Source organism: Oenanthe melanoleuca, chromosome 12, assembly GCF_029582105.1.
Source record: "Oenanthe melanoleuca isolate GR-GAL-2019-014 chromosome 12, OMel1.0, whole genome shotgun sequence".
Taxonomy (NCBI): domain Eukaryota; kingdom Metazoa; phylum Chordata; class Aves; order Passeriformes; family Muscicapidae; genus Oenanthe; species Oenanthe melanoleuca.
This window is the reverse complement of record NC_079346.1, coordinates 7,745,255-7,765,859: the sequence shown is the minus strand read 5'-3', so window position 1 is coordinate 7,765,859 and position 20,605 is coordinate 7,745,255. Positions and strand designations below refer to the sequence as shown.

Genomic DNA, 20,605 nt, shown 5'->3' with positions numbered 1-20,605 from the left:
GGAAATCAAATGGGCTCGCTTACACAGTCATTAATGGTCCCTGCAAAGCCCAGGGGGCTCATGCTTTCTGAGGCTGGTAAAATAAATTGGGAAAGGGTTATAAAATAAAGGAAATAAAGACTGGAGAAAAGTTGGAAGACTTGATTGAAAAGGCCTACTGGAGGCACCCACTTTTTGCAGCAATCCCAGCAGTCTCTGCTGAGATTTATTGTAAGACAAGAGCCACAGGATGTGAACCATTAGTCCTTTGCAAAGTTTTTCCAGTCTGCACCACATGCATCACTACAATGTTCCAGCTGCAGACAAGTCAGTGTCATTTTCTCAACAAACAGTTTCTCTACAAAGCTTTGGGATAACCTATTAGAAAAGGCTGACAATAAATCCCTTATCTTTATTAAGATTCAAATCTTGCTCCACCCCACACTTATCAAATCTATTGATTTCAAAGTAAACAAAACCCTATGTATAGATTGGCTGTATGTGAATCTTGAATTTCATCTGAGTGTGTAGGTACCATGATCTAAGCAATAGAAAATTGAACCATCACAAGAGGCTAGGAAATCATAGAGAAGAATTTGCATTCAATCAAAATATATGCTAAGTATGTTATTTGCTATATTGTGTCCTTATATTGTTTCTGTAAATTAATTTTAACCCCTCATGAATCACACAACTAAAGAACTGTGAAACATTTGTACATGAAAATCTAGGAAAAAAAGGTAATGATGGGTTGATTCACGATTTGTTTTGGGAAAAAATTGTATTCCACTTGAAGTCATCATTGGAGAAATTGCTTTTCAAATCTATTACATCTCAGGCATACTAAGTACACTCTAATAAGTTCAAAAATATGTAATGACACTGTTAATTCTATGGCTAGCTTCAAATCAAGACTTTTTCTTTTCTTCAAAGGAAAATAGGATTATTAAGTGCACTAGGAGAATTTCCTTAACATGATTGATAGGAAGAAAGAGTAATCACCTTTGAAGTGCCACTACGTATAATACCTCTCCAGTGTTCTCTTTCTCCTCCTGACATCCGTGAGTAATTGAAAGTAAAGAAGCTGCTTAGTGTGATCAATGAAGCCCAGATGACAGCCTGTTCTACAGCACCTACCAGCACTGCTGGTGACAGCAGCATCATCTCTGATGCCTCAGGGCTGACACAGGGCAGCACGTTTGTGAAGTGCCAGGCTCCCGTTTGGCAGGAATCACACTGCCACCAGCACTAATGACTTGGATTAGGTGCTCCTCTGTCACACCAAGGGCCTCTCCCTTTGCAGGGAATACTGCTGGAAGCCAGGCTGGAAACTGGGCCAGGCACTTGCTGGGTCTGGACTCATTCTCACAAACCAGGACCTGCTCAGGAGCCCAGTGTGTGGCTGGTGGGTGCCCAGTGTGCAGCACACAGAGACATCCCTGACCCGTGGGAGCAGCTCTGGTGGTGCCACAGGGCAGCAGGCACTGCATGGCCCCAGCCTGCACAAACACACCAAGAGGCATTTTTCTGTTAGGCACAAATTCCAGGAATTGGAAAATCAAACAAAATTGCTGCACCCAAGCAGACTGCGGTTTTCTTACCGCAGGTTTCTGAGGGAATAAACTAAAAAAAATCTGTTTGGATTGCTTCACATTTATAAATGTAACACTGTTTTGGTATTATTTATAATTAATCAAATTACAATTATATAAGGAAGTGGTAAGCAAACTGTCTCTATTTCACTGAGTTCTTTGCAAAACATCAGACTGGTCTGAGCTGACTTCTCTGAGAAAAATTCCCATGAAAGACAAACCTAAAAATCACAAAAATGTGTACATATTCAGCTTCTATCCTGAGCACCAGGATAAAAAACCCTGCAACATACAGAGCATCTCTAAAAACATAAAACTAAATGCAATTTTATTGATGTTTCAACAGCTCCAATGAGCTCTATTGTTTTGCAGTCCTAGGCATTGAAATTGGAGGTGGCACACCAAGGTTAAATCACAGTAGTGACAGTTTCTTGTGTCAGACACCTGCCAAAGTGTAATAAGAAATCCGTGAAAAGAAAGAAGATGCCAAAAGCACATCACAACAGGGTTTTTTCATTTTCATACTTCATGATTCATAAGTCACAGAAACTGTATACCTATGAAAAGAAGGTGGCAGCTACACGCCAACACTTCCTGGTTGGCAGAAAATTAGACTGGCTCAAGCTGCAAAGACAGGTCCTGCTCAGCCATGCTAAAGAAGGCTGTGTAATCCCACCCATGGAATAATTTACACACACCAGAAACCCAAGGTCCCTTTTCTTTACACAAAACCCAGTGAGTGTCAAACACACTGACACCAAACAATGAAATCAGAAAAATCAAAGCCATCAAAACTGAGCCACGCCAACATGCTCAAAAAAATCTTTAGCTAATGCATTTTAAAGGAGATCTATCAGAAGGACTGAGGAAAATGGAACAGTCACAGAGATGGGCAGTTTCAAATCTGCAGATGGGCCCATGACCATGGGAAGAAAACAGTGCACAAGTGAAGTGCTGGCTTCTTTTCTAAAAAGGGATTTTAAAATACCCATTCTTTGAAATTAAAGGGAAGACTTTCACATAGATGGGCTATCTGAATGTTATTCAAGTTATGAGATAATGCAGTTACAGAATAACTTAGGTGCTATGCACACCTCTGAGCTTACAAGCCTGCTTAAACAAATTCTAGCTTTGTAGCAATAAGCAACCTTCAGTAAATCCTTTCTTCTCTCTTGCATTACCTTTATTTATATGAGATATCTAATGGAAACAATGGCCAAAATTGTGCATACATTAAAGAGAGGCAATATTCATCTCCATGTAAAGATGTCTTTACTTTCAGAGTCTGGGCAGCTTTTTCTGGTTTGTTTTTAAATAGCCCTACTCTGCAATATAGGCCAGTGCTGCATTTGTTTGAAAGTCTGCTTCTTGAAGCTGATTTCTTTAAAACTGTGAATGATACAGTCTGTTCTGAACTACCTATGCAGAGCTTTGGCAGTAACACTCCTACTGGCAGGAAGGGGAGTTTATAGCTGCAGCCTTGCAAGAAACAAATAACATTTTCCTGTGACTATTGATTGCCATCTATTTTTATGACACATCTGTGACTTTCAGTGACTTACACAAGCGTTCTGCATTAATAATATATCTGCTCCAGTTATTCATATATTTACTTGATAAATTAAAAAATGCATACTAATAAAACAAGTGTAAGGTTCTCCAGAGAGGAAAATATTAAAAGACTGCTTTTATATGAAAGGCCACAGAGCAACACCCACTGAGAGACCAATTTATTATTTGTACATACACATGCAGGCATGTCACACATATCAATGTCCCCTGGCTTTTCCTGCCTCCCCTTTAGGTGGGTCAGTGACCTGCCAGCCTCTCCCTTGCCAGAGGGGCCAGCAGCTGGGCTCAGCATCCCCTGTCCCTTCAGGGGGCCCAGAAGATGAGATTCTGGGCCTTAGGCCTGACCTTTAGCACCAGCAATATGAAAGGGGCAAAGTTAGCAACAGTGGTCATTTCTCTGAAGCTCTTCATGCCTGTGATATTAGCAGAGATATTAGAGAGACCTGCCACAGAATAAATGTTGCTATTTACTTCTTATTTTCCTGGCAATTTCTAAACAGCTAAAAAATAATTTAAAATAGAAGTCTCACTCAGTTGGATGTACACACACACAAAGTCTGTGACATTCCAACTGTACCATGCTGTTTCTCTAATGATGGCTGCAACACACAGAAATATCCTTTAATCAGAGTTATCTTAAAATCATCTTCCCATGCTCTGCACTTTTTAATTATAACATGCTAGCCAGAAGGAAATTTTTGATTAACAAGCATCCACAACATGTCTTTGAGTAGAGATTTATAGACAAAAAGTCATTTTAAACTGAAGGATACTCCAATCCATTCTCAAGAGTCCTGCAGAACATGAGTGGAGGTGTAAAGAGAACAGCCAGAACTAATCATACTGCTAATCAGACTGCTAATGTCAAAGATGATGAAAATACAAAGTTGTGTATTCCAGTTCTAGAGGAAGAAAGATTCTGCCTCAGCCTGCCAGCTAACCCCGAAAAAAATCCCCTCTTTGCACCTTCCATTGCAGAGAGATTCCTTATCTCCCCCTCTCTGCTCACGTGGGTTTCCTTTTTTAAAAAGTACTTTAAAATCTCCTGACCATTTTGAGGCTGTCTTTGTGAGGCTGGGGATCCACATAATGGGTTGTAATCTGCCAGGAAAGTCCCTTGATCCAGGTCACCACACTGTGCCACCACAGCACAATGGGTGCCATGCAGGGCAGGGCAGGAGCCAGGGCAACATCAAGGACAGGAACCATTAAACTGCCACTAAATGTGAAACCATAGCCCAGCTGAAATAAATGGGGCATATTTCCTGTAAAACCATGAAGCAAAAGAGTTCAGCAGCCGAGCTGCCAAGAGGAAAGAGCAGGAGTCAAAGGCACTGTAGCATTATATGTGTATCTGAGTTGGTTTATATGCTTGTAAAACTTCCCACTTCTTTTCACCTCTAAAATCAGTCTCTTTAGAGAAGCCTCCTCATACTGGGTGACCTCAATAGTCTATTAGGAAATGTTTTCATCCTGTGGAAGTGCCCTTGTGTGCCCACTGGCCATGGAAAAAGCATTCTGGACTGAGGTGCTTTAACTCCCTGCCCGCTGCCAAACCAGACGAACCCTGAGCCTAAACATCCTCCTCCATATTCAGAGAGATGTTTCTGGTGATGCTATGGAAACCAGAGACTCAAACTCTCTACAGAGACTCAAAGCTGCATTAAATATGTTCTTTTACCAACTTTCCTTCTTTCAGTGTTAGGACCATTAGGAAAATGGATGCTGGTGGGCTTTGCTCTTGACCTCAGTTCAAGCTCCCTGTGCTTTCCTATTAATCCCAAACAAAGAGGTAAATGCTAAGGGTGGCTTACAAAACACTAAGGTCTGGAGAAAGAGTGAGGAAAAATGCTTACATTATCACACTGCACTCCAGTTAAAGCAAGGGACTAGGTTAGATGCTGCACTTACCATGTTATAAATCTGGAAGTTTCAATTTTAAATCCCAAGGCAAATGCTGTTCAGCCAACCCTTCTCTTACCAGCCTTTAACAACTGCCCCTCATCCTTAGTCCTTGATAACACACAGCTAAGCAAAAACAGAAGCTACTGAAACTCAGTCACTGAGTCCTGTCTTAAAAACCAGGTATTTAATGCAGGACACTTCAAAGATCTACAGCAACAAAAGGAACAGGGGTCAATACTCCTTAGGTCCTTCAGTTTTAGCTTCTGCTCTTGAAATATGTCTGCCTTTCTAATTGGATAAAGGCCTGCTGTTATTTTCTTAATTGTTTTACATGTATCTATTCACTCCAAACAGATTAAGATGAGAAAAGGGATCACATACCTACAACTTCTGAATAGACAGCATCTACCTGAGCATTATTTGCATGCATGCCACACTGCACTGAAATCAAATGCATGTTCCATGGCATGTAAACTAAATCACTACAACAGGAGAAAAAATAGGAGCTAATTAAAACACAAAGGTGAAAGACAAAATAAACAGAACAAGCAATGAGCCAGATGACAGCATTCTTTAGGTCATTACAAGAAGGCTGCTTCTCCATAGTGCTTGATAGAAGCACCTATCTCTGACAGAGAGATTTCTGTTGTTCTCTGGAAAGGCTTTTGCTTTCATTGGCATTAATCTCATTTTTCAAATGGACAATACATAGATCAAATCCATTTTGGACCACAGTGAGTGTTGTGGGCAGAACAGTCTCATACTTTATCTCCCAGGAGTGCTGCTCACTGTTGCAACAGTTGGATTTTCCCTATAGTTGTTGGGATAAAACCCTTTCAGGAATATGCCTGCTTTTACTGAAAGCAAAAATCCTTTTTTTTAAATCTTCCTGATTGATAAGAAAAGCCTGAAAATGTATCTCAGTGCACCCAAAATGTTCAGAAACTGAAACACAAATAATAGTAAGTCCAAAGTAATCCTTGTCTTTTCTCTGAATCTCTTTATTATGTCAATTTTAGAATTTCCAAAGGCAAGCCCATGCTTCCTAGAACCTGAAGGTTGTCATTCCCACTACTAAGCCCATTTCATAATGGCTTAGGGGAAGCTCCCCTTTTGCAAAGGAGTTTTCATGTTTGAGCTAAGGATGTTCTGTGACCAAGACATTTCTGTGCTAAACTTGAGCCCCAAACAACTTCAGTATACCTCAGGTTCCCTCTTATCTCTAGGGTTCTGCTCAGGAATTACAAACTGACTCCCAGGTAGGTGTCTCTAGAGCCTGCACCTGTCTGCTCTCTTTTCCAGGGTCTCTGCAGCAGCCCCTTGCACACACTGCTGTGTCTGGCTCTGAGCACATGGAGCCTAAACCCCAGCTGGGTGTGCAGGGCAGGTCTGTGGCTCAGCCAGCCCCCAGCCCACTCCCCTCCACACCAGCTGAGGCTTTTTGCCTGTGTAGATGACTCAGAGCCATCACTGCACAATAAAACCTCAGAGTGAAAAACACGGGAGCTCAGCTTCCCTTGTGCTACCCACGCCTGCAGCCAAACAGAGACTAAAGATAGTTTGTCTCTTAGCTCTTAAATATTTAATCCACACCTTCTTCATGATATTCTAGCTTCTAGATACAGACCTGTAAATCACTGAATGACTGTAAGAAGTTACACTATTCTAGATTTTTTGTATTTCCTTCTGTGGCACATCCACATATGATGTGAAGGCTGATTAAGTTATGCCTTTACATATTCTGACAAGGTCTTCCAACAGTGCTCAGGAATATTTCAGGCAAGAGAAAGAAACAATACTGAAACACAGAAACCTGCCAATTCTCACCCTTGCAGATAATCTACCTCAAGCCCATCCTAAATGCTAAATCCTTCAGAAGAACAGATGCAGGATGTAATTGTACAAGAGAGGTATAGATAAGAAAGAAAAAAAAAAAAAAGTGGGTTTTTATTCCCCCCCAAAAAATTTTTTGCTTCACTACAAATACATCATTGAAATTAATTGTCTTTTCCAAATGCAAGGCACATTATACAGATAAATTAAGTAAAATGTTAAAGGACCTTACCCCAAGAAACCTGAGTCATCACTGGTGATGGCTTCTACCAGGACATTGCTGCATCATTTTGTAAACAGCATTTTGTTGTCACTGCATTTCACCACAGCTGAATAATAAGGGATTTATGAATTGTGGGCAGATTTTAAGTAGGATTTGTCAGCAGGATTTTAGGCATCAGCAGAATTGTCAGCAGGATTTTAAGTAACACAGGTGCAATTTGCATCTAGAGACCCAGAGAATGAAGGACAAATGCCCATTTTTTTCTTTGATGCATTTAAGGTGGAATGCAGTTCTTTGAAAATGCAAAAATAGGACTGTGTCCTGGACAGTACTTTTGCCTATAGAAGATGTGAAGAGACAGGATGATGCTCTGCTTGAGAATAAGATATGGCTGAGTGCTTGACTGCTCAGAAACTTACAGTCATTTCTAGAAAAGTCCTTTCAGGAAGGGAGTTACCCACCATTTTCTATTGTGAAACAAATAACTACATGTATTTTCCACTGTTCACTAGAAATGAAGTCCCCTTGTTCCTCAGAATGAAAGACTACCCATGTGTAGAATTTTAATTTTTGTTTAATGGTAAATGCCCCAATTGCTAAATGAAACTAGAACTAGATGATCTTCAAGGTGTCTTCCAGCCTAAGACTTTCTATGATTCCATGAATATGTAACTAAGCTCCATGGGCAAGGCTGAAGAAACTTTTGCTAATGTTAGTAGTCAGGGTTTTTTCCTACATTTAAAACATCCTTTAATAGGTTTTCAGGATAAGTTTGTTTATTAATTGAATCTGTCATACCAGGAACACAAAGAGCATTCAGATTAGGCCAGGCTGGATGGAGCTGGTCTGGTGGAAATTGTCCCTGCCCAGGGCAGGGGATTGTAACAAGGTCTTTAGGGCCCCTTCCAACACAAACCATTCTACAAGTCTGTGTTTCTATTCTACAACAGGACAGAAAAGACAATGTCACCTGCTGGCTAAGGAAGGGAGAACAGAGTAATCCCCATTTCCACATTCTCTGTATCCACTTCAGGTCACACAAGTTTGCTGGCACATCTTAAAGGAACTGCTCAGAAGTATCAAGGTACTACTGGGCCAGTGAGTGACAGGATGGGCTCTAAGATAGGATTAAAAATTCCAGGTATAGGTTACTTTCACTTATTTTAGCTCTCCTAGAGGGGATCTACTGTTTCCAAATCCTAAAATTAAAAAGTCAGCAAAAGGATGCGCTGAATCCCAGATGTTAATTGCACAGACTCACTGGATTAGAACTGCAGATAATTAATTGCCAAATTGAACTAAATGGATGATAAGATTTCCAGTAGGTAGTTCTGAGATCCAGAAGGGGAAGATTATTTCTCAAAATGTGGGAGCCCTAGAGGCCCAAGTCATCTAAAATGTCTGATTTCAGGAAGTTAGAGAAGCTTGGGAGAAGGGCAAAGTGAGGAGCTGTGATGCTTGAGTGCAGCAGCTCAAGGGAGCTTATGTGCTGCTAAATTCCTTTTGGTGAGAAGGAAGCAACTTTTCAACTTTTACAAACTGTGAGTAATTGTTAGCCAGCTCTCCTGTAAGGTCAGAAATCTACAAAATTCTCTGTTAGATTTTGCATTTAAAAACAAACAAACAAACAAACAAACAAAACAAAACAAAACAAAACAAAAAAACAAAAACCAAAAAAACCCATAGCATTTGCTGTTATGATACCATCACTTCATCATCCCAGTTCTCAGGAATTCAGTTTGTCAGTTAGAATAAAATGACCATATAACTAAGGTATAAACATTTTAAAAGAAAAAATACCTACCTTTATCAGGACATTTTTATCTGGAAAGTACATGGGGTTAAAACAACAGGTCCAACACAGAGAGGAATCATTTTATCACCTGTGCAACAGAATATGTGAGAGACTTCAGCTCTGATAAAAGCCACACTGCACTTAATGTTGGCTGCTCATTAAAATCTTAATTGAAAAGGAACAGCAAAACTAAATTGTGGCTTTAAGACACACATAGTCTATAACAGATCAGGGAACTGATCCTCAGCCTCAGGTGCCCTGCCTGGTTTATTAACCTCAGCACTCCTTTTTAACTCCATGCACTAGAGCACTGCCCCATCCCAAGTGGCCTTCCTGGTGTCTTCACTGACACAGACAGAATAAGACCTTTTAATTTTTTTTTTTCCTCTCAGAAATTTGCTATAGAGACTCTCAGGCTGAAATTCACGGGTGTTTGCCATGTGTACCTGGGGTTTTATTAGGAACTATGACTGAGAGGTATGATTTGAAACTATTCTTACACTGCTAAGATATATTTCCTTGCAACAGGTGACCCAAGAGAAGTAATTTCCTGTTTGAGGAGACACCTAAAAGACATTTAGCTGTGGGTATCAGAAAAACATGCCCTACAATTAGATTTAAAAAATGTTGAGCTTATTTTGGCTGGTGCCTGATACCTTTTGAATTTCACTTCATCCTTTGCAGCTCCTTTTCAAGGAGGTTTTAGAGTGTCTGGTTTGAAGGTTCCTGACCTGGAGGTCATCTTTGATATCAGCCCAGCTTTTGATTATCAGTTTAGCTACATAACAAAAACTCCTACATCTGCAGAGGACAGTAAGTAAAGCTACAAGCAAGGCTGTCTCAGGGGGGTGCTAGGCTGTCATTCATGCTTCCATTACATCTCAGCTGGATTATCCAAACACATTGTTCACATGCCTTCCAGACCAGGCACTTCACAAACTGCAACACAGCAAAAATATTGAAGCTGGAGGGATAAGTAGCTGTCAGTGAGCACAACCCACTGCACCCATGCTGAGAGCTTAACAAGAACCTCAGGCAAGGCAGCAAACTGCAGTTCTTGTCTCCCAGCCCCACCTCCAATAATCACTCTCCATACCTGCACCAGCAGCGAGCCCAAGAAATAGATTTGCCCCTCTGGGTGTTGTTGGTTATTAATGACACAGCAGAGAGAAGTTCAGGACTTGTTGAGCACTGTGTGGTGCTCTGCACATAAGAACATTGATTTCCCCTACCCCAGGATAAAGCAGATTTGCCTTCACACCCTCCCAGAGCCCAGGGATCCTCCTGTCAAATTCAGCCAACAGACCCACTCTTCACTTGCTCAAACCTATTTCTTTTACTGAAAGGAAAATATTCAAGACTGGCCAGGCTTTCTCAACTCTCCTAGACATCACCCAATTCACCCATGCAAATCCCAGCTCTCCAGTTTTGAACAAGAATAATTAGAAAAAATAAATTAATATTTCAAATTTCACCACTTTGATATTAAACAGAACATTTTTTAATGTGAGAAACTTTACTAAGAAGATGCTAATGCATCACTCAGTTGTGGGGTTAAAGTACAGAGCAGACCATTTGCTGTATTAGCAGAGAGCTGCAGTGATTCCTCCCTCCAGTCTGCCTGGAAATACAACCAAATGATACCAAAGACTCTTGGAAAACAAAAAATTGAGACTGGCCAACTATGATTACCACCAGGACTTGTGTGTTAACAGAGTCATGAGAGTGAATCATGCAGAATGTACCTTTAACAGAGATTTTACTCTGAAGTGAGCTGAGTCATAACTCACTGAGCACAACACTACAGCCTTGGGATACTTTTAAACATGGACTAAAGATATTATTCATTTGCATGTATTCACAATGGTATCTCAACATCTCCTCCATGTAAGTACTACCTCAGCTTTCCTTGTGTAGTTTGTTAATTCTGTGATTCTCCTACATGTGAAGGGCATTCAGAAGTTTCCTGTATTTCATAATGTATTGGTATAATTACAAAATCTCATTAAGAAGGACTTTATTATTGATTTACTGGTCTTCTATTCATTAAATTTCACTGTAAAAAGGATTATTACTTTTAAAGTCAGCATGCTTAAACACAAATGGAATTATCGTAAGAGAAACAACATAAAATGGGGCTATTAATATTAAAACAGCTATACTTTGAAGATTATTCATTTAATAAATCTTTGTGATATTAGCAAGATTGATGAGCAGTAGTACAAATGAGGGGAACATGGGAGAGATGATCATTTATTATCATTACAGAGATATAAAGTATGATTCAGAGTTTCATAATGGATGTTAAATTTGATTTAACATATGGCTGACTCATCCTCTGAAAACTATTCTTAAAGACATAAACTCATTGAAAAGTCAAATCCATTGTCTTAATAATACTCATGAATTATCTTTTGATAAGAAAATAATTACTGTGATCTCAGACAAATCAGTCAGGTTGTGGCAGAGCTCTATGCCAGTGGTACAGAAAACAGACCTGGAGACACAAACTGCACCTTGAGTGTGCCCAGGCAGGTGAGAACTGAAAATGAGCAGAAAATGTCTCCTCCTTTTGCACACTCACCATCTGTGCTCTGATCTGTGCAACAGACCAAGGCAACAGCACAACTGATTGTCAACAGGGGCAAGGCCTCCAAGGGATGTCACAGGAGATTCCCTGAAAACATGTTTAAACCCCATTGGAGAGTTATCTTGGAGTACTTGGTATGTACAGAGCAGGGCCACTGAGATAGGACTGTTTGTTTCTAAGTTAGAACATCTGCACAATTCAGATATTATAAACCCCATGCCAATGCTGAGCAACAGAATTCTGTTACCCTGTTGACACTGTTTATTCACATAAAATCAAATAAACTGGACAATTGCCCGATCAATAACACTGTTTGAAATACCCTACCAAATTTAAATATACATTTGAGAAATAAGACAGCTTAAATTAAGGACTGATATTTCTGCTAAATCAAGCCCTGATACCTGCTCAGAAAATACCTATCTGAAAGAATTACTATCCAAATTAAATGGGGAGTCACAGAAAGTTCTGTGTCATGGTGATCTTTCTGCTTTGCAATGCTTGCCACAAAAACTTCTTAAAATTCCTTCTGTAGATCCATCATTATATTGGCAGTGAATCAAGAGCAATCTAAGTATCTTCTTCCCTACCCTGCCCCCAAATGCACAGGGCACAGATGAGCCTGAATGAATACAAAGTCTTTGGCACATTTAACAACTGTATTGTCTGCATTTTCCACAGAGGGCACTTCTGCTACCTCTTTCTTTGCCTTTAGTTATCTGCAATATTTTTTGTTTAATTGGGAAAATAATTGAATCAATAGCTCACCACCTCACTGTTGCTCTCCCCTGAGAGACAGCACTAACAGGATATATTCATATATTTATTCATTCATCATGTGATAGCCTAATCCTTGCTGCAATAGCAGCAGCACAAGTCCCAGCAGTATGGATTACTGGAATGTTTAGTGTTCTGGACTAGCAGGTTCCTGCTTAGAAATCATCCTTATAAACAGACTCCAGTAAAGGTCTAATGCTTTAATTTCCCACCTCCTCAGATTTTTACTTTTTCCTGCACTCTGTCATGTGCTACAACTAATCCAGACCTGTGCTTAATGGGAAAGGATTGCTGAGCTGCTCCACTACCTTTTCACATAAAACATTTCACATGTCCAAGGGAAAGGCTTTGCCCTGTTCTAACAAACCACAGCCCCACCTTGGAGCCTGCTGCAGGATCTGGCCTTTAACAACTGACACATTTCCTATGCATAAATCTTCCCAAGCACCATCTCATCTCAGTGAAATGTGACAGACTTGATGTACAGAAGAGTAACAGAGTCATAGAGTCTTTATTCTTTGAATATTATAATAATGTAATCATCTGCTGAAATGCCCTACTCACTATCTCTCCTCAGCCATTTGTTTATTTAGGTAGGAATTGACTCTGCATATCACCTTTACATACACCTCAGACTTGGCATATTTTTCCTGTCTCACCTTTTCTCCATCTCCCAGTGAGAATTTACTTTCACTTCTGTAGCACTACCCAGGAGAACTTCCCAGTTGCTAAATGCACTAAAATAGTATGAAAAGAAAATTGTGACAGGATGAAAAGGGTCCAGAACAGTTGGCAATGGATGGATATGCAGATAGTCTATTGAGGCAGAAATGAATTGTAATAGGAAAATTCTAGTCTCTACACAGGTTTTAACTTGCTATTCATTCTAATTTTACAGACTGACAGTGCATTCAAAAGCTCCCAGGAGAAAGTGACCATGCTGAAATGTAGAAAAAGGAGCAATGGTCCTGAAGTGAAATCTTTTGACTACATATTCTCTTTTTTGTTTTCTGCAGTGACTTTCTCTACTGCTGGTAATTGACTTTGCTTGTTTACAATTAAAGGATAACATTCATGTTAGAATATACAAGTGAAAAAGTGCTTTCTGCAGGTGATTAAATGTCACAGAAACATAAGGATCTACCTTAGCTGTGAAAGCTGTAAATTGCAAATTTACACCAGTATTAGCAGTGCTGTCCCTCTTCCACTGTCCTTAGCAAATCACAGCTGAGAAAGGATATTTGCATGCCCTTCTCATGCTCTTTGCATATCCTCATGGAGGCATGGAGATGTTTTGCTAATTCTTTGCTGGACTACCCATAGATTCTCACTCAGTGCAGTTTCTCACAGGTGAATAAACTATCCAAAAGTACATCCCTGAATATTCAGTGAAGTGCTGAGGAGACAGAATTAAGCAAAAAAATAAAATCTTTAATTGCTTTTGCTTAGCTTGCAATTAATCACAATTAAGTCTCTTCTCATAATAACTTAGCAGGTATGCTAAGTTATGAAAATATTATATTTTAATCAGACACATATCCATGTTGGGTAAATTAACCAGTGGTGAAATAGCAGATCAGCCAGATCTAAATAACAGTATTTTCCTAAGTGTATAAAAGTAGTAAACATAACCACAAGATTTGCACTAAATGGCAAGTTGTTGCTTATAAAAGGATCAAAAATAGAATAATTATGCAAACTGTTCTTCAAGCATGTTTTGTCCCATCCTAATTCCTTCCAGTACTGGGCCAATCCCAGGTGATTATATCTGCACCAGCATCTCTTTGTTAAAGCAAGCAAGTTCTGCAAGGCTTGCAGTATTTCACTGTAGATATCTGGTTTGTTAAAGGTTCACCTTCTGCTTATTTGACTTCATTTTCTTCAGTTTCATTTAGTATAGTTGATTTAATTTCTTTCTTTTTTTCCTTTCTTTCTTTCTCCATATAAAGAGAATATTTAATTCCAGAATTTTATCCTTTCAACTTCAGTTTTATTCCATCACTTTGAGCATCTCTGTATGGAACAGGTGTCATGTGAATATTTGAAGTGAAAAAGACTGGTTCATTATAGTGTTTGGAAATTCAAATAATGTTAATCAATCTTTGATGCTCATCTTCTTTGACCAAGTCATCACAGACTTCTTAATTAGCGTTCTATTCTTTTACATCCAGTGTAACTTTTTTTACTTTTTGTTGTCTCATATATCTTTCTCTCTATCTATTTAATATATATCTAGATCTAGAAAGATATTTATATGAATTTCAAAATAACAAGTTTTTGAGAAAGAAAAGAACCCAAACCAGTTAGTAGGTGGAACACATCAAATACCAAGGATACCAAGTCTATAATTTTGACAACTGCTTTCTCCTATTGTTCCTTCAGTGGGGCTACCTTAACCTCCTGGCACACCCAGCCCTCAGCAGCACCCTTGATTTGTAGGAGCCATTGTTTCTAAGGATGCTCAGAGCTGTTGTTTTGGGTGAAGAGTTGAGCACGTTTGCACCTCTGTAAAGTACTACCAGGCTATGAAAATGATCCCAGCCCCAAGAACATGAAGTACTGAAGTCTGAAAACACTGGGCATACATATTGTTCATTGTATCTTTCCTTCTCATAGCCCTAGCTTCTAAAAAGTCTTTCCAAATAGGAGGTGAGGATGTAAATGAGAGAAAGCCTTTTTCATGTTTTATCTGCACCTTTTCACTCTCTCCCAGCCAGGCTTGAATGCCATGTAGATGACTTTCACAAGATATGGCTTGTCTGCTCTTTTTTCTTCTCGGGCTCAGAACACCAATGCTATTGTTGAGCACTCAAAGGCTCTTTGTAGCCCAAAATATCTGTACCAAAGCCTTTGCTGTATTCACTTCTTCTACCCAGAACCTGATTCTTATTCTGTGGAGTAGTGATGAGTCTTTTAAACCCTGCATGCTTTGCAGGCGTTTAAGGTTCAAAGTCCCTCATGTCTAGCTAATCAATACTTTAGGAAGATCTTGTGTAATGCTCATTAAAGTCTAATGCTCTGTATTTCTTCAGCTCCTCTGTGCTTCATGCTCAGAATACCCTGCAGCTTCTCTCCAGCTAAACAGCCTTTGAGTTCCTCACACGGCTTGTTGAGGTGTTTTCCTGCCCATTTTTCAGTGAAACAGCTTAATATCTCAGATAAATCTTTTGTCCTGAATCCTCACTCTCCTATGGACAATCCTTCAAGGAGCAGTGAGGAGAACCAACTTCTCAAGTGTTAATTCATGGAGCTGCTGCTGTGCTTTTTGCTCTACGGTGAAAAACCTGCAGGCTGCAGAGCACACAGCAGGACATCCTCACACGTTCCAGTGCACACAGATAAATGCTTGGATGTTTTTGAATGAGTTATTTTCTCCATCTTGCTCTTTGAACTCTCCTGTGGGCAAAGCTGATGGTGGCTACATTGCTGCTCTTCTGCCTCCAACACCAGACAAAGATTCCAGGTGATGTTAGCCCAAACCATGCTAAGTGGCATTTAACCTCTAATCAAGCCTTATCTTCTTGGGAGGGCTAGAATAAAGCTTATACATTGCTTATTTACTATTTATTGGCCTATTTAAGGTGTTGAAGTTGTCCACACATGCAGATGCCAGCCTGCTCAGGCAAATACATGCTAGATTCCTACTCAGGACCACAGCTCAGCCCAGACTAACTCCTCCTACCCCGAACCAGCAGCCTGGGCTGCCCACAGCTGGACCAAGGCTATTTAGCAAACTTTTCCTTCAGCAGTAATGAGCCAGACAGACCCAGCAGCAGCAGCCACACTGGGAGAAGGAGGAGGCTGCCACAGAGAAGCAGCATAGCACATGGGTGCTGCTTGGGCATCCTTTGGCAGCTCCCTGGCTCCTGGCTAGAGCTACACAGCAACTCTTCACATTACCTGACAGAAATATGAAATAGTACAGCAAAGAAACTCCCTCCTGGCTGCAAAGTCAACCAATCTTTCACTTCACCATGGTGGGTTGACATTCAAATGAACACGCTGTTTACATTTTCTCCTTCCTTCCCTTCTCCATAGCTACATTTCTACTGATCAAATGAGATCATCTTAGTGAAAGTAAACAACACCAGAGAGAAAATAAAGAATTTTTGAAAATTTATATTCTGCTAATTGAGAAGAAAGGCTTATATAAAGATGAGAGACAAGTCAGTATCTCCTAATTTTATACACCAATATGGGTGGCTCTCTCCAAGCTAAAAAACTAGGGCAGTGTTTAACCCCAGCCTATGTACTTGTTTTATAATAAGCTGGGATGTACCAAGGAACTTAAACTAGAAGCTACTGTCACTCTCATTTGTAGCTGTGATGTTTAAAATAGCAGTTCAGAAGATAAATATATATTTTGCCACCATATCTGGAAAGCACTGTAAAATGACCACCTGCCAATCTTGAACAAGAGCTCATGTCAAGTGAAAATCATGTCTGTATTACCAGCATGATTTTACTTTCAATTGATTTTTTAAAAGTAGATCTTACAGAAATCAAACTGGAATATAATCAGGCGGGTAAGAGCTTCACAATGTAAACCTGGATGCTTCTTGGTGTGTAAAGACAATTAAAAGAGTAGATGAGAACTACAGTTCAGAATCAAACACTTCTACTTGCAGATAGAGAGTTCACATGATGCCCCAGGAGCCTGGCAGAGCCTCCATCCAACAAGGCAGTCTTGGATTTGGGAACATGAAACACATAAATGCCATCTATACTCCCACACACATCCATAACATTTCCCCAAAGACAGCAGAATTACCTCCATTCCATATAATATGTTTCTGCATTCTCTTCATCTGAAAGACATTAATAAACTGATGTGACAAATTATCAGAGAGGAGGAATACAAAACAAAACTTGTTTTGCTAAAAATGCCTTACTGCCCTGAACTGCTCTGATTAAGCAAGGTCCAAACCAATGCTAAAGGAAGCACCTCCACAAAAAAGTCAATTAAAATCACACAGCAGCACTGCTGGCCTTGGCACAGGACACAGTTCTCCAATGGCAGCAGTACTGCAAGGAGATGCTGCCCTTAGACACTGTCAGACCCAGGCTAGTCAGAACTAGCCATTTCACCAAATCACAACAGTTCTGCTCTGGTTCTGGGAGGCTGCCTAGAACAGAGGCTAGAGCTAAAAGATCAAAGTAGTTATTTAGTGAATGGTTTTCAAAGGATACACTGTGGTCAGTCAGGAATCTCACCCAGAGACTACACCCAGGATGGACAATGGTCATGGGGTTTTCAGACAGCATTTCTACTTGCATATCAGAGATGAATTGTCCAGTTACAGCTTCAGGAGTCACATTCCCCCAGTTTGCCCCACTACTTCACTGTTGTTTACATTTCTGGGAGTCTGAGAAAGTGAAGTATCCTTGAGTTTCAGGCCTAGAGAAATTCTTTTGTCTGAATAAAATAGGAGAACAGTAGCTGACAGGCTATGGAGTTTTAGAGTTACACACTAAAGCAGTACTGATCTGAAAAATATAAAAGCTAAAACTTAAGGCATCACTCTGACCAGCATTTCCAGAGCAAATTTGCTCATCTTCCTGCAAACTCAACCTCAGCCCTATGAAAGTCAAGTTGTGCTCTCTCTGGCTCCTGCTGCAGAGGTGGCAGCAGCAGAAGGATTCTCCTGACCAAATCCTGTCCCCAGTTACACCTGGGCAACCCTGGCTCTGGGAGTGGAACTGGAATACAAAGCAAGTACAAATGTGGGAAAGGCAGCACACGTGGCTCAGCACGTACACAAGACTGGTTTGTTGGCAAAGACATTTTTATGTGATTTTTCTGACCTATCCTAACTTTAAAACAATTCAGCTACCAGCTATTTGTAGTAAGCAGAGGAAAAAACTGCTGCAATTTGGAAAGAGAGTCTGAGTAAGGACTTTTAGATGAAGTCCATTCCGGTCTCCAAGAAAGTCCTCTGGGAACATATTTGAACACTTTTACTCATGGCTGTGAGCACTGGTAAAAGGGTCCATCAGCTTTTCCAGTGCCCAGCACAGGGAACTCAGAGTGCACAGCACTGATTTCCCTGTTCCCTGACACAGGAACAAATGGGGTGCTTTAATTCCTCTGCAGGATTTTCTCCATTGCAGAGCATCTTAGTCACTCCCAGTGTTCATGGGAAGCAACAGATGCCAATAGTGCAATTTATTTCCTCCTAAATTAGATTTATCCATCCTATTGCAACCCAGTGTCAGGTGGAATGGGTACACCAAATTTGCAACCTATATAGCAAGTTCCCAACCATTTTTGGTTTCAACTTGGGAGAATAATGATGATTTTCTAAGCTAATGCTTAGGAATGAAATGCAAGACTTGATGTTGTTTTCTTCTAGGGAATGAAACACAATATAACCTACTAATTTCTGAGTGCTTTGGAAATAATTGCTCCTTTATTTAGATGATGCTTCTTGCTCTCAGTCTCAGGGAGGTAAATCCAAAGCAACTACTTGAAATCAGTGGAATAAGCTCTACAATTTCACCCTCATTTTCATAAGTTTATAGAAAAAAATACTTGACTAGCAAAAGCTACAAATTATAAATAACAATAAACTACAATTTTAGTTTGACTGAGAGGAAAAAAAATACTCTAATTTTACTTGAAAGAATAAAAAAAATAAGCTTTTACAAATAACCCAAATGTTAATAGAACCATGCAGCAACAATTGCAGTAGGAGAAGCAAAACAAGCATGGCTTCAGTCCTGGGCACAAACATGAGACTTTTAGAAAAGCTGAATCACCAGCATCCCACACAGCTCTGCAGGGGCACACAGCCCCCAAATAACAGAGAGCTTCCTAACACCTCATAGAGCAAAGAATTCTGTTTTCTGAGACAGAACTAGTATCCTGTTACCAGCCAGGTGAACTAACCCCAGGCTTTCCTTTCAATAGGATACTACCCATATCCATTTGCTTATTATGATGCTGAGCTTTTCCCTCCCCTATTCCCATGACCTTCACATTTCCATGAGACAAGACTAAGTACTATCATCCTATCCAATTTCAATTATTGCTCTGATATTTTGTTGCTCAAAGCTGTCAAATTCATGTGATTCTACTCTCACAGAAAGTTGTAAGAATGTGATTATCACCAGGAGAAAAGTTTTGAACCATCTGCAAAAAATAGCACTAATAATGAAATAAGCCTTCCCAATGATGCCATATATCACCTTTGTTTAATATTTTTGTCAGTTCCACTTAAAAAAATTAATACCTTGGGAAAAAATAATTGAAAGTGTCTTTCTGGAGTACTGTAAGCACACCCTTGGGGTGTTTATTATTCTAACAATTTCCCATTTTAAAATATACAGGTACTAACAACCAACAAATTATTACATTTCCTTTAAATGAACTGAAACAACAAAGATAATTAACTAAGAACATAAGCCTGCTTTCCATATGGTAATACACATCCCAAGGGCAAAGCACTTCTCTTTTAAGAGATTCCCCACAGAATTCTTATCCACCTTGTAAGGGTAATTAACAACCACAAAACACATCTGAACTTGCTTAATGCCACAATATTCTGCAATGCATTACTTTTTCATGGGTGAATATGATCTGTGAAAAAGAGCACAGGACCTTGGAACAATAGGGCTTTATTTTTTGCCATGGAGAATGCTGATGTAACTTACAGGAGGATTTAAACTCTGAAAAGGTGGTTAGAGCAACGTTCACATTGAAGGTTATGCCAAAAAGAAAGCTAAAATGGAAGCATGGTTTCCCACTTAGCTAAGTGGTAGTTTATGGTATCTCCTGTGAACAACAATTTTGTGGGGAAAAAAGAAAGGAACACATTGGCTAATAGGTGTCTGATGTGTTAAAAATCAGGTTAGATAAGGCAAACTATACTTTTATTATAATTTTATTAGTTGAAGCAAACAAGACACAGAATACTAATGCTTTCTTAGCATGCACAGTGCATATTAAAATTCAAAAGTATCTTGTCTACACTACAATTTTAAGCTTGAAAGGTGTACTAGGCAACAAGCTTATTGTTGCTAGGAACAATTCAAGGAAGAATGAAAGTGGAATGAAATTAAAACTCAAAACATAAAACCAGAGTAAACACAGGGCAGCAGGAAAGGTAAAGAGACACCTCTGGATTGTCCAGGTCTGGCATCCCCAACACAAGAATTACATGGACCTGTTGGAATGAGTCCAGAGAAGAACTAAGCTGCTCTCAGGGCTGAAGAACATCTGCTAGGGAGGCAGGCTGACAGAGCTGGGGCTGCTCATCCTGGAGAAGAGCAGGCTTTGGCAAAACCTTGAGGTCCCTTCTAGAACCTAAAAGGGCTCCAGAAGACCTGGAGAGGGACTT

At 39.9% G+C, this 20,605-nt stretch overlaps 1 protein-coding gene across 5 annotated transcripts in view; it reads right to left on the bottom strand.

Annotated features, from left to right (window-relative positions):
* FHIT (fragile histidine triad diadenosine triphosphatase) overlaps positions 1-20,605 on the bottom strand; it is a 518,320-nt gene that overhangs the window by 187,226 nt on the left and 310,489 nt on the right. The gene's annotated exons all lie outside the window — the stretch shown is intronic.